This window comes from Lygodium microphyllum, chromosome 27 (genome assembly GCF_053477565.2).
Source record: "Lygodium microphyllum isolate KBCC chromosome 27, Lygodium_microphyllum_v1.1.10, whole genome shotgun sequence".
Lineage (NCBI taxonomy): Eukaryota > Viridiplantae > Streptophyta > Polypodiopsida > Schizaeales > Lygodiaceae > Lygodium > Lygodium microphyllum.
In genome coordinates, this window is record NC_141161.1 from 10,169,991 (window position 1) to 10,185,390 (window position 15,400).

The 15,400-nt window shown below is 44.4% G+C and overlaps 1 protein-coding gene and 1 pseudogene across 4 annotated transcripts in view; one reads left to right on the plus strand and one right to left on the minus strand.

Moving 5' to 3' along the window:
* The window catches only part of LOC148012047 (signal recognition particle-related / SRP-like protein), a 144,184-nt gene that overhangs the window by 86,268 nt on the left and 42,516 nt on the right, over window positions 1-15,400 (plus strand). The gene's annotated exons all lie outside the window — the stretch shown is intronic.
* LOC148012048 (uncharacterized) lies at window positions 9,995-12,305 on the minus strand (annotated as a pseudogene).

A 15,400-nucleotide genomic window follows, 5' to 3' on the forward strand; every position in this document is an offset into this window, starting at 1 on the left:
GTTCCAAGGCAATGCAACTCTCATTGTTGCACCGTAAAATAGTAGGACGAGTCTGGGGGCAGCCAAGCTCCTCTAACAAACATCGAAGCCACACAGTCTCACATGTGGTAGAATGCGCGGCCCGATACTCTACCTCAGTCGAAGATAGGGCTACCGTGGGGTGCTTCTTGCTACTCCAAGAGATAGCACCAACACCCAAAGTAAAACAATAACCTATAGTAGACCGCCTTTGGTCCACATCGCTAGCCCAATCCGAATCACTCCAACCTGCAAGAACAAGATCAAAAGCACCTGTACTTGGTGGATAGGAAATCCCGAGGTCAGAGGTTCCCCTCAGAAACCGAAGTATCATTTGAGCAGCTTACCAATGCACGTGCTGAGGTGCACTCATGAACCCAGCCAAGAGACCTACAACAAAACATAGATCAACCCATGTGTTGAGGAGCCAAATCAATGATCCAATCAGCTGGCTGATGGTAGCGGGTAGCATCCACCGAAGGGGAATCTACGTGTGAAGTGGCCTTTCAGTTCGGATCCATAGGAGTAGAAATGGATAGACAATCCTCCATCTCAAAAGTCAACAAGAGCTCCTATACATATCTTAGTTGAGAGATGAAAATCCCCCTCTGAGTCTGATAAATCTCATGGCCCAAAAAGAAATGGAGAAGTCCTAAATCCGTTATCTCGAACTTCTGATGTAGGGTTGCCTTCGTCTCTTCGACCTTTTGGGCATGATCACCTGTAACAATCAAGTCATCAACATACAAAACAAACAACACACGACCTTCCTTGTAAGTGTGCACATAAAGCTGCGGATCAGCCCTAGAGCGCCGATATCCCAACTTGGCCAGGAGAAACGAATCAATTGTCTCGTTCCAAGTATACGGAGCTTGCTTCAGGCCATACAAGGCCTTCTTCAACCTGTAAACCTTCCCATTTGAGGAATCAAAGCCAAGAGGCTGCTCTACATAGATCTCCTCCTTCAAATCACCATTCAACAAGGCCGACTTCACATCCAATTGAAAGACAGGCCATCTCTTATGACTAGTCAAGGCAAGAACAACATGAATAGTCGCCATGCGAGTAGTAGGGGCAAAAGTATCATGGAAATCAAGACCTAGGCGCTGTGCAAAATCTTTAGCAACAAGGCGAGCCTTGTGCTTGTCCAAAGAGTCATCACTATGGTACTTGGTCTTGAAGACCCATTTGACACCAATCACCTTCTTATGAGAGGGACGAGGCACAAGGGACCAAGTGCCATTTCACTCAATAGCCTCCAACTCCGTTTCCATCGCTTTCCGCCAATGATCAAATTGTAAAGCCTCCTTCATTGATGTGGGCTCTCTATCTTGCATAACATGGCATATCAAACAATAGTTAGAGCAAACAAGCTCCATAGTATGTGCCTGGTGCCGCCGTGACCTCCGCGGTCCATCTTGCGGTTGCCACTTCTCAGGGACCCCCTCGATCCCTGAATCTCAGAGCGTGTCATGGGCCCAACGAGGAGGAGGCCGAATCTCGCCTCCTCGGCGCTCTCCATCTGTTGAAGATTCTGGAGGGTCCACCGTCAATGGAGGACCAATCGGTGAATCTGGTGGTTGGGAAGTAGGCTCCTCATCCGAAGAAGAGTCCTCAAGAGATATGCTCGAGAGGAACAGTCGTTGGGGCCCAGCTATTACCGGAATCTCCAAGGACAGGGTGGTTCTCATCCCCCTCTGGGATTGGAACCTCCACAAACCAAACATCACGGCTCGTGTAGACATCCCGCTTAACGAGATCATACAATCGGTAGCCTTGAGATTGCGAGCTATAGCCACAAACACTTGTCTGCTAGAAGCCGCTTCAAATTTGTCACGCTGTGTCTTCAGGATGTGAACATAAGCTTCACACCCAAAAACCTTGAAATAAGAAATATCGGGCTTTGATCCAAAGTACGCCTCAAAAGGAGTCATACCAACAACAATGGAAGTAGGGGAATGATTAAGGATGTGAATTGAAGTAGCCACAGCCTCAGCCCATAGACACTGAGGTGTCTGACTATTCTTCATCATGGTATAGGCCATCTCGATCACACTGCGATTCTTCCGCTTCAAAATGCCATTCTTTTGAGGGATGTTTGTATTGGCAACGATCTGCACAAAACCAAGCAAACTCATTAGAAACAAATTCTCCATCCTTATCTGATTGTAAGGTCTTCAGCTTCCACCTCGATCAGATTGTAATCATCTACAATGAGCATGAAATACAAGCTCCCTCGAAGGGATTCTGCCCTCATTGGTCTATAAAGATCGGTAGAAACAAGCTCCAAGGGTGCTAAAGACCGCCTCGAAGCCTTGCTGGAAACAACATCACGAGTCTGCTTTCCACGGATGCAAGATACACAAGGCTGTTGACTCACCAGAATATTTGGCAAACCTTGAACAAACTGGTCCTTAGACGCCTTTCGAAGATAATTATAATTGAGGTGACCAAACCGAGCATTCCAATGCTCGCACTAAGTTTGAGAGGTAAAAAGAAGAGAAGTCAAGGCAGAAGAAGACCACAACTTGTAGACTCCATTCTCCTCATAACCTGAAGAAAGAACCTGCCTCGATCCTTGCAAAGAATCCGAAAAGTGTCCATATCAAATTCGACCAAGAGGTGGAGGGCACAAATCTTGTGCACTGATAGAAGATGATACTCCAAAGCCGGGACATAAAGTACCTCAGATGCATGGGCATCACCATGCCCATCTGGAATAAGATGCATGTTATCTCGTCCCTGAATAGAAATAGACGAACTATCTCCAATAAGAATCTGACCATGAGAAGGCTGCAAATGAGTAACACCTGCGGAAGAAGGAGTCATGTGCCTAGAGGCACCATTGTCAACAATCCACTCCCAAGTAAATGGGGCCGTCAATGCAACATCAGAATCCAGCAGGGTCAAATCCTCAACCACCTCTAAATGGAGGAAAGCAGCTGATGAGGGAGTAGCCAGTGCTCCGGAATCCTTTGAAGATTTCTCCTTCTTCTCCTTCTCCTTTTTCTCCTTGTCAGGGCAATCCTTTTTCCAATGACCTATTTTGCTACAAATGTGACAAGTAGATTCCTTGTCTTTGTCCTTCTTAGATTTGTCTTCCTTCTTCTTTTTTTGGTCCTTTTCCTTCTTCTGAGAGGATTGACCAACCAAAGCCTCAGATTTCAAAGCATTGGTTCCTTTCAATTGCTCCTCTTGGTCCAAGACCATAGGAACCAACTCTTCCCACCGAAGAGTCTCAGATCACCTTGAAGCAATCAAGACGGAATAAAAACCACTGAAGCGAGGCGGTAAGTGTGAAAGAAGAGTTATTACCATATCTTCAGAAGTGATCGCCTTCCTTGCGTTTTGAATCTACATCTGAAGCTGCCTTAGCTTGTTGCTATGCTCCCGCATGGATGATGACTTGTTAACACTCATAGTCCTCATTTGCACTTCCAAAGAAACTCGCTTTATGACGGTCATCCAATTATACATCTGATCCAACTCCAGCCATATCTCCCTAGCCATCGTTAAATGCTCTATATGAGAGAGAACAACTATAATACATGAGAGGAATAAAAATGAGCGAATCCGAGCATTGAGTTTATCCCAATGTGCCTGAGCCTTTGCCAACTCCGCCTTCTCACTAGAAGAGAGTCTGGACTCGTCTCGCGAAGAAGGGCGATTGATAGCCTCCGTAATAAACTCCGCCAAATCATTGACCTCAGAAGATATCTTCACCTACAATGCCTACACAAAACACAAAAAGAAGCCCCCTCTGACTGTGAAAATACTGCTTGCTAGGGCTGCGGTTCAATTGTCCTGCTCCTTCTTCACTCGCCGGAGGCAATGAAAAGGTAAAATCTGCACTTGAAGGCCAAAAACACAGCCTTCTTCCTTCTCTGACAGCAAAAAGAGGAGCAGTTTCAGCAAATCTTCTCTTTTCTCATGTGCCCATGCTTGCCTCAGCCTTGTTCTAATGCGCAGCCCACCTCCTTGCACTTGAACATTGAAAACGCAGCCTTGTGTTGCGCTGAAAACTCCTCTTCAGATGGGTCCACCCTATAGTCCTTCAATGCTCTGATACCATGTTAGAGTGAATCAATGCGGAAGCGAATGACCGTGACAAAGAGTGAACAGAGAGAGAAGAGAGAGAGAGAGATAGTGAAACACAGAAAATCTGCAGTGGAGTATGCTGTATAAGGATGCAGAATTATACATGGGTGCAGAGAGAATATTTGTGTATGTCTCCACCTCGAAGATCTTGATCTCCGTCAGCCGCGAGAGCAATCTCCGCAGTTTGCAAGCTGAAATCTGTGAGACACAATTGCCAAGATTGTAGAAAACATAGCCTATTCATAGGCTGAAAATAATGCCCAAAAATGATCAGGTCAGCTGCATTAAATGTAGCCGATTGATGCAGTCGCCGACTGTTGCCACATGGCAGCTTGTCTGTGTGGCACTGCTTGCCAGTCGAGGAAATGACTCTAACAGCATTATCATGTGAGTTAAAGAAAAAGTGGGAGGTGCATGGTGATTTAGAAGAAGAGCTGTACATGAAATAGCCCGAAGGCTTTGTTATGCCAGGAAAGGAGCACTTGGTGGTAGGCTTAGGAGAAGTTTGTATGGTTTGAAATAGGCTCCTAGACAGTGGCATAAAAAAATTGATGCTTTCATGCTCTCACATGGGTTAAAAGAAGCAATGCAGATCACTGTTTATATATAAAGAAGGCTGATGATGGAAGGCTTATAACACTTGTGCTTTATATGGATGGTATGCTTATTATTGATAAGGATAAAAGCTACGTTAATGCACTAAAAAGATAGTTGAATTCAGCCTTTTCCATGAGACACTTGGGTGCAGCTGAACACATTTTGGGCATGCATTTGACGAGAGATAGAGAGCAGTGGCTCTTATTTCTCTCACAAGGAAAGTACATTAGCAAAGTACTTGATCATTTTTCTATGGTAGATGGTAAGCCACTTGGTGTTTCTTTACCACGATACCTTAAGCTTAGCAAAGCAAATTGCCCAAAAGATGATAAGGCAGCTAGCTCTATGTAGGGTGTTCCTTATGCTTCAGCTTGTGGTTCACTCATGTATGCTATGGTTGCTACTAGACCTGACATTGCTCATGTAGTGGGAATCGTGAGCAGGTTTATGTCAAATCCTGGCAAAGCACGTTGGGAAGCAGTGAAATGCATCTTCCGGTACCTTAAGGGCAGACAAAGAAAATGTATTTGCTATGGAAAGGGTACGTTAGATTTGCAGGGATACTATGACGTAGAGATGGCAAAATATAGTAGTACTTTCTACCATTGAGGCTGAATATATTTCAGCCACTGAAGCTTCGAAGCTGTTTGGCTGGGTCGTTTGGTCAAGGATTTTGGGCTGCCCAGCAAAACACCTGTACTTGGATGTGATAGTTAGAGTGCTGAATGCCTGGCTAAGAATGCCATGTTTCATGCACATACCAAACATATTGATGTGCGGTATCACTTTATCAGACAGGTTTTGGACGATGGTCTAGTCACACTGAGCAAGATCAAAACACAAGATAACCTTGGAGATGTTCTCACTAAAACCTTGCAAAGGCTCGACATGAGCAATGCATTCGGCTAGTGGGAGTTGGTTAAAGGTTCGCTTAGGACCTTTAAGTGGGAGGTGGGTGTAAAGGCCCTTTCTCTACTCCCGTGTATTTGTTTACTTGCACATGTGAACACACCCTTGCGGGTGTAAGTGTACCGTACCCTAAGTATAAATACATTCTTTTATTCTTTGTGTGTACCACACTGGTACACACGCATCTCAAGTCTCCACTCTCTCTGCACACTCTCTGCTGCTGAATACACCTCCTTTGCTGCACATAGTATGTGAATACTTCCGCTGGCCCTTCAGTCTGCAAGCATCACCATTCTACATAGTTGTCAGGTATGATACTGTATGGTACGATAAAACACTTTACTGAATGGTACCTTACAATTTTATAAGGTAGGGTACGATATTAGTATGAAAAAAAATTTATCTTGGGTATTTTGGACCAAAGATTATAGAATAAGTGTGTAATGTCTAAAGAGCAATGGTATTAGAGTATACAAGATGATTGCTTGAGGGTAACATGCCAAAGCCTCTATGTTGTATGCCGCATGCGCAATATGTGCTACAATATACGAGTTACAAGTACATAGATGGGATTGGAATTTGGATGCATCATACATAAATGATCATACAAATAAGGGAAGTGTTGGTTTGGGAGAGAGAGAAAGAGGGGTGTGAGAAGCTAAATTATGAGAGAGAAAGAAAGAAAGAAAGAGAGATATATTAACGTCTACATAAGGCCAATGTGGCCTAAATCCAGATTACATCCATGTCTAATGTCATCTCATTAGTAAGGTAAAGATAACATTACAAGTAAGTGGGTGGCCTATGAAACAATACTGAAAATAACTATACGATGGGGCTATACTAGGGTTGAACCATTGTAGTGTTGTTCCATCGATAAAAAAGAAAAGGAAAGGAAAGGAGAACCATATCTGATTTAGCCATGTACAAAAGTGTGGTGGAGACTATGGGCTGTAGTTGGTCTCAAGATCTGCACATGATCTCAGCTATGATGCGGTCCCTAGTTGCTTCACTGATATTCCTGGTGGTGAGTCTACGGTGTCTCGTGATAATGGCTCTAATCTAACTGTGGTGTGGCCTCCTTGGACGTGGTCTTGGTAGACGGGGTCGTGCTGCTCGACGAAGGGAAATGGCTCTATCCAATGTGACTCCACGGTGTGGCTTGTAAGGTGTCTGGCGGGGTGGCTCTGTCTCTGCAAGGTTGGTAGTGTCAGTAGGGTCGGCTCTGCAGAAGAAGTCTATCACTGCTCTCTGTGTGTGTCCCTCTGGGTGAGTTGGCCTCTTGTTTCGCAATAGTGCAATTCGGTGCCTCTCGAGCTCTAGGAGGAAGAGACCTAGGCATCTTTGGTCCTCATACTCCATGACGCGACGAAGGGGTCCAAATCCATCCCGGAAGAGGCAGTGATACCTTCCTCGTATATCATAGTATATTGTGCATCTGCATATGTAGTGCTCCTCCATCTCAGGCTCTCGATCACAAAGCTGGCAAGTTCTATCCTCTGCTAGGGTATTTGTCCATCTGCCTGTCTCCATCTGGAGCCTATGTGAGGAGGTGCGAATGTGTCTGATAGCAACCCGTACACTATGGGAGAGATGGGCGTCCATATATGCTGGCCGAATAGTGAAACCATCATCAGAGAGGCACAAGAAATGACTCTTCTAGAACTCCATCCTCGATCCTAGAGGGAGTGGTGGGTGGATCCATGTCCTTGCCATCTCAATCCTCAAGATATCAGCTCTGATCACCTGGTTCAACTCTGATCGGCTGAGAAAAAGTGTAGGGCAGTCAAGGCTATAATCCAAAGGTGGAAGACGGTCAATATCCAAACCATGTAGGCTCATCCAAATAGCCATATGTGAAAACCAACGGTTCTTCTCGCCTCCTGTTGCTAGTTGTCTAGATGAGGTTAGTGCCAATCTAGAGTATCTATGGCGTGGAATTTCCCATAGTCTGTGCCAAAAGGTCATTGCCGTGAAGAGTGCCTCCATGACTATGGGTGTTGCCCCTAGCTCTGCTCTGACAATGGGGTGTGGGGTGGAGGGCTTACTCCTAATCATGCGTGCTATCAACAAAATCAATGGCCTTTCCATGCTATCCAGCCATCATAATAATCCCTCTCTACTCCAATCTGATCAGTGAGTGGGCTAAGGCGCCTATGGTACAAGCTGCAACCCCATACCTCTGCTCCATATAGTAATGTAGGTGTGACTAGGGTGTCAAACAACCAAAGTTTGGTGCAGGGATCGTGGAACTGTATGTGAGCACATTGACTCTCAAGTGCCCCTAGTGCTGCGTATCCACGTGCCAGACATACCTCTGACGCCTCTCTCAATGAAAAATGTGGGCCAGACAAAGTGACTCCCAAATAGACATTCCCTCACATGCTCCAGTATGTCTCCCCCAAATGTGAATTGGTACATAGATCTAGTCACCCATGCTGCTGAAGTATTGAAAACCATGGTTTTGGTCTTCTCAAGGTTCACTATGAGGTCTTTATCTCTACAAAAGATGTGCAAAGCATCTAGATGGCACTGCAAACCCTCCGGTGAATCTGAAATGAGAACAATATCATCTGCATATAGTAATATCGGTATTAGCATCCCTGCCAGGTTAGCTCTAGCTCCTCCTCCTCGGTATATGTAATCAGACACTTCATCTATGTATATTGCCAATCCTCTTTGATAGCCCCCCAGGTGCTCGTACATGACCTGTCACTGCCTCATATAATGCATAGACACCCCATCGTATACCCTCTGGTACTCCAATGTCCTGCAATCTTTGCATGATGCGTGTACGAGGCACTTTATCAAAAGCTTTGCGAAAGTCTACAAAGCAACAATAGATCCTCTTGTCTCGGGCTCGACTCTCCTCAATAATGGCTCTAAGTGTGAGAATATGGTTCAGCGTGGTATATCCTCATCTGAAACCTGCCTGTCCTTGTGCTCTCTTGCCTTGCATTTCAGCCCACTCACTGAGTTCATGCTCCAATATAGATCCATATATCTTGGCCAAAGAATGACCGATCATGATAGTCCTCTAGTTGCTAGGAATCAGGGGATCACCACTTTTAAATAGCGAAATTATAGTATTGTTTGACCAACTCATAGGGAAACCTTCATATACTACTCTATTGAACATATGTGCTAATATGTGTGCTAATATGTCACCAGCATGTGAGAAATGTTTTGCTACTAGTCCATCCTCATCCTCTGCCCTCCCATTTTGTAATCTATAGATTGCATCCCTAACCATTTTCCATGTGAAGAAAGATCACTGTGTTGGCCTACAAGCTTGTGGGGGCTGCATAGGTGGCTGTCCTGGCAAGTCATACAACTATCTCCCATACTCAAGCCAAGCATTTGGTGATGCAATCTGTATGGGGGGCTGTCTTTCATGAAACATCTTCCATGCGCTCTTGCTGTCCCACCCCAGAAATAGCTGATATATCTCTACTTCTGCTTTCGTTAGGTAATCTCGTTTCTTCTTCCGCACAAGGTGTTTGAAGAACGCCTTTGCTTGGTGATGTGTTTGAGTGCCTAGCTCCACTTCCCTCTGTAAGTGAGCTCGGGTGACTACACTCATCATCATACCAGCTATTTTGGGGAGCAGTAGATCGTGTGGGTCTACATCGGGGCAAGGTGTGTGGGAATGCATACATGGCTGATCCATGTATGGCCTCTGCTAAATCCCTTGTACATTCTTCCAATGATCTACTCAAGTCCAATGTATGTAAACTGGTCTGCAGAGAACCACTATAGATGTGTGAGGTGTCTTCTGTAAAGTAGTATTTGGGATGTTTAGGGAGGCATGGTGTTTCATGTTTCATATGTACACAAGAGAGCATGAGTGTCAAAATAGCATGATCTGCTGCTATGCCAATTGGCCTCTTAGATATCTTGAAATTTTGGATGTCTGGTATCAATGCTGGTGAGCCCATCAGGTAGTCCACAGTACTTGCCTCTCCTTTGTGATTCCAACATGTCAAATTGTCAGATCTTGGCCATTGTGGCAGACCATTAAAGATGGCTAGTCCATGTGCACTTCCCAAAGTCAATAGGTGTGTCCCATAGGTACTCACTTCTTTATCTTGGGCTCTCCTGCGTAGGCCTATTTCATCTATGTCGATCTCTTTGAACATGGCACTGTCATGCATATAAAAGTTACTCTGTCTATCTCCAGTGCGCGCATTGAAATCTCCTACTAATAATATATCCCCAATGCTAGCATATCTCATGATATCCTCATAGAATACATCAAAGGGAGATCCATCTCATGTGGCATAGGTAGAATTTGCAGGAGGAAAGTAGGATATTGCGATGAATATATCCCGTGGTCTTCCTGCATGTATCCTAATCCATAAATATCATACCGTCATGAAGTCCTTTTGTCAGTGATGATGACTTGTCCATTCCTATAAACAGCCCACTTTCCCTCTTTGCGAGCCTCCAATACCTTGGGCATGTGTTCTCTGCGATGCGCTATCTGTGCTGGGGTAAGGTCCTCATCCAAATAAATCTTCTCACCCTTGAGGGCTCTCCTCTTGGAGAGGAAGGCCTTTTTTTTCTTTATGTTTCCAAAGCGAAGAATTAGAGCCTTGGACTTAAGAGTCCTCTTTCCCCACTCTCCAAGCACTAACGATAGGTACGTCTAAAGCCCCAATTTTGTTAGCAAGTGTCTTAGCATCTTCCTGTGGGCTGCTCTTCTCCTCCCATCCTACTACCCGTACATGTAAAACCCTAGTCCGTCTCCTAGCCTCTTCTTCCAAGGTAGCATTCATTACTTTAGTCTTGTTCACTGATGTTCCCTTATTCTTTTTTATTGGCTCAATCCATGGGCTGACTTCTTCTATCTGCTTCTGTGTTGTCTTTGCCACTTTTGCCCATGAATGAACCTCCCTTTCACATGCCTTCAAAGCCTCTTTCTCTTTTTGTAGTTCTTCTTGCGCGTTCATTTCTTTTTTCTTAAATGTATTCAATTCTTCCCCCAGTTCTAAGATTTCAGCTTTGTAGGCATCTACAACTTTCAGCATTTCAGTTTTCAGCGCGTGCATTTCGGACATCATTTGTGCTTGTAGATCATTCTTAATCTTTATCTGCATGTGTTGCATTTCTGCCCTCTGATTTACTATCAGTTCGGCTTTGACCTGCTCTTGTATTTCTTTCTCTAATTCTTGTCTCATAATTCATAGTTCAGAGCGAATCATGAGATGAATTTCTTCGTATTTCTTTTCATTCATGGTGCGTGAAGTCTTTCCATGCCTGTCAGATGCTGGGGAGACGGTCCAATCACGGACCCTATGGCCATACGTCTTGTACCGTGTGTTCTTAGAAGGGGTGTTGAACATTGCTTTCATGGACGGTTGTGTTAGTTCTTGATCAGATTCGTCTCCCAGATATTCATTTTCCACGGCTTGATGCTTGCATTTGTCTACATTATCCATCTCTCATACACTGTGTGCAATCACTCAACTTATACTTGTATTGTCAGATCAGAGCAATTTCTACGATTTCTTAAAAATTCCTGCAAATTTCGAGGGTTTCCCCAACCCCTCACTAAATTTTTGCAAGCCCAGTAATCTTTTACGAGCCCAAATGCGTTCACACTGTTTTCAGTTACTGCTCACGTTTGCATTCCCTGCTCACGACTGCATTCATTCAAACCAGTGTGCGAGAGACTGCTCACACGATTGCATTCCCTGCTAACCAGCATGCGAGACCCTGCTCACGATTGCATGCATTCATTCAGGCCAGCATGCGAGAGAGAACGACTGCATTCTCTGATCACAACTACTCACGACTGAGTGAGAGAGACCTTCTCATGATTGCATTCCATCACGCCAGGTACATCACCTTACGCTAGGTCCCTCACGCCACGACTGCTCACCACGACCAATGAATATAACGGCAGCAGTCGGAGAGAGCCCTCACGCTAGCAGCCGTCAAAGAACTGTCATGCAAGCATCCATCACGTCAGAGAGCCGTCACGCCAGCAAGCCATCAGAGATCCATCACGTCCAGCATTTGTCACGCCAGAGAGAGAGAGAGCTGTCACGCGCCGTCACGCTAGAAGCATTCGGTCGTCATGCCAGCCGTCACGCCTGAGCCGTCACACCTGAGCCGTCACGCCTGAAGCATCCCCTCGTCACGCCTGAGCTGTGACGCGCTGTCACGCCTGATGCTGTCCGTGGAAGCGAGACCGTAAGGTGGAGAAGATGGAGGAGAGGGTGTGAGAGGCTTGATCATAAGAGAGTGAGAGTGTTACATTAATAAGGCAAATTACGGGAAACAGGCGCGAGGAACGACCGTCTGGGGGCCTTGGGCACTCGAACGGGGTTTAGGGGAGTCTAGAATGAAAGAGAGTCTAAGAATAGTAGGACTCACCAAGAGTTGACGGCTGGCAATCGGATCACGATGGGAGTTGCCAGCAACTATCTAGGCAAGGTTGGGAGGAGAAACGAGTCTCATGCCTTTGTCTTCAAGTTCGACTCGTGAGATGTTCTGACTGAGTGAAGTCGAATCTAACTGAGTTTGTTTTCATTTCTCCCCATCGTATCACTGGTATCAGAGCCGCCGTCGGGTCCTGCTTCAGAGCCGCTGGGTCCTCCTTCAGAGCCGCCGGGTCCCACTTTCATTTGTTTTCGCGCGAAGTTTTTTTTTCCGGTGCCCCACACGTCACCCGTCATCCGTCATATTGGCCGCAGTGAGTCATACAGCGTGAAGACGGTGCCCCACACGTCACACGTCATATGTCATACTGGCCGCAGTGAGCCATACACGATTGATTTCGTGAGAGTAGTAATTGGACGGCAGTCAAACTCATCACCAATTGGACGAAGCCAGTCGGACCAGTCTCACATATAGTAGGCGTACAGTTGGTTTACATGACCATTGGGAAGAGGTGTATTTAGTCCCCTCCTTACTAGGTGTTCCTACCAATAAGCCTTATTTCCAGCGTGTCCGGCTCAATTTGGGAAAGACAAATTATTCCTCACTCTTCGGGGTTATTATTAAAAGCCAGCAATAGTTGCCCTATCACTATAACCAGGGAAATACTTCACTTTGTACACAAATTTCTTATATTTTTTTTCCAATTTCAGTGTATTAATGGAAGGGAAAGGGAGAGAGGGAGTGATTGAGGGTTCTAGTTCTGGGGACCACCCTATGGTAGATCCCCATGAAACGGAGATACAAGAAGAGCAATGGGAAGAATTTTTTGCCACACGAGAACAATTTGATGATCTAACTGCTCGTGTGTAGGCACAGGGGGTTCAAATGGAATTTTTAACTCAAACACTCACCGAAATAAAATCTCAATTAACTTTATTATTAGAAAGGGATAAAAATATGATAGAAACCTCGGATATCCCATCTTCATGGAAAGATTTGGATGTGACTATGCAAGATCCTAAGGAACCCCACCACAAGTTGAGGGATAATCCAGTTTTAAAAGATATGAAACCCCCCCAGTTTCACGGGGAGGAAAAAGATAGAAATAAAGACACTATCTTTAATTTTCTCCAAAAATGGGAAGATTTGCACAAACTTAAAAATACTCCACCACATCTCCAAGCGTTGGAGGCCAGTTTAACTTTGGGGCCAAAGGCGTATAAATGGTGGCAAACTTTAAAGGAGGCAAATAAAATACCTGAAACTTGGGCTCAATTTGAATCAGTCTTTTTGAAAGAATTCCTTCCTGAAAATGAAATGGAAAGAAATTGGGAAGATTGGGATTATGTCAGACAAAAGGGAAGACCCCTGTTGACATATCTGAAGGAATATCGTAAGATAATCCTCAAATTGGAAGGAATAGATGAATTTCAAAAGACAAGAGGATTCATTAGGGGACTAGATAAGGCCTGTAAAAAGGAAGTGAAAAGGAGTTCACCTAAGATGCTTGAAGAGGCAACTAGATTTGCATTAATCAATGAAGATAGTATGCGTCCAGGTACACTCACTAGTCTCACTGATATGGAGCCCAAGACTAGGGAATTGGAAACCTCAAAATTTGTAGGCAAATTTAAAAGAAAAATGCCATTTTTTAAGGGCAAGAAACGACCTTTTGAAAAGAAACAATATGTAAGGCCAAAGTTAAGTCCAGATGACTTTGATAAGGCCAAAAAAGAAAAGCTGTGTTTTAATTGCCTATCCCCTAACGATGCTGTCTGGAATTGCCCTCAAAGGAAAAAGGGGGAAGATAAAGGAAAGGATAAGGACAAGGGCAAGGGAAAAGAAAAACAAATCCATGTTGTGCAGACTCTAGAATTAAAGGGGCATGAAAAGTATAAATCCTTAGAGGTTTTGCACAAGGATGTACAACATAGGTGTTGTATGTCAACTTCTATGTGGCAGCCTACCTTTGGGCCATATGATTTAGTTAGAGTACATAGATTGATAGCTGGAAAGAGGGTTAGAGTCATGATTGATGACTCTGCTACCCATAATTTTATAAATTATGCACTTGTCAAAAAATTGAAACTTCCCCAACAAAAGAGTGGGCATCAATATGTTGTTCGTATGATGCAAGGTCAGGCTCAATGAGGAAAGCATAAGAACATGCAGACTGTGCATCAAGGGCATGACTTGCACATCATGCTCAACTTCTATTGAATCTAGTCTAAGTTTGTTACCTGGTGTGAAAAGAGCTGTTGTTGCCTTAGCAACAGAGGAAGCTCAACTTGATTACAATCCTAACTTGGTTAGTTACAAGCAGCTCATGAAGGCTATTGAAGATACAGGCTTCGAGGCTGTTCTCGTAAGTGTAGGTGAAGAGAATGATAAGTTGACTTTGAAGGTCGAGGGTGCCCATTCCATTGAAGGCATAAACTTGATTAAGACTTCCTTGGAAGCCCTGCCAGGGGTAAAATCTGTAGAAATGGAATTACATGTTGAGACAGTGATGGTGTCATATGATCTTGATCAGACAGGACCTCGGTGTTTTATAGAGGTCATTGAATCCACGGGATTTCCCCTTTATAATTTTAAAGCAAGTGTTTGCAATCCTCCGGGAATTGGTGGGCCTGATAGGAGTGGAGAGATTGCACATTACAAGGTTTCTTTCCTTTGGAGTTGCATCTTTACCATCCCTGTATTTCTTCTCTCAATGGTGTTGATGTACGTTCTTGGAATCAAAGAATGTCTGGATACCAAAATTGTCAACATGCTAACGATTGGCCAAGTGTTACGCTGGCTCTTATCTACTGTTGTACAAGTAGTTTTTGGAAGACAATTTTATGTGGGTTCTTATAAAGCCCTCTGCCAAGCTGCAGCCAATATGGATGTGTTAGTGGCCCTAGGCACAAATGCAGCTTACTTTTACTCTGTATATATTGTCTTGCGTTTTGCAACCTCTACAAACTTTGTGGGAGCAGATTTTTTTGAGACAAATGCCATGCTGATATCCTTTATACTTCTGGGGAAATACTTGGAAGTTTTAGCCAAGGGGAAAACTTCAGAAGCTATCGCCAAGCTTATGGAGCTTGCTCCAGATATTGCTGTCTTGCTTGTTATAGATGTAGATGGCAATATCATTTCTGAAAGGGAGATCATAAATTTTGATTTTTTAAATGCCGTTCCCGTTCCCACATCCCCGTTCCCTAGGTTTGGCGTTCCCGTCCGCGTTCCCGTCCCCGTTCCCCGTTCCCGTTCCCCGTTTCATGTTTCTATGGATAAGATATAGAAAAGGAAAGTATAATATAGTGGCTGATGCACTCAGTAGAATGCTCATCATATATGAATTGAGTTTTACTTAGTTCACTTCCGATTTGCTTGAATCCTTACA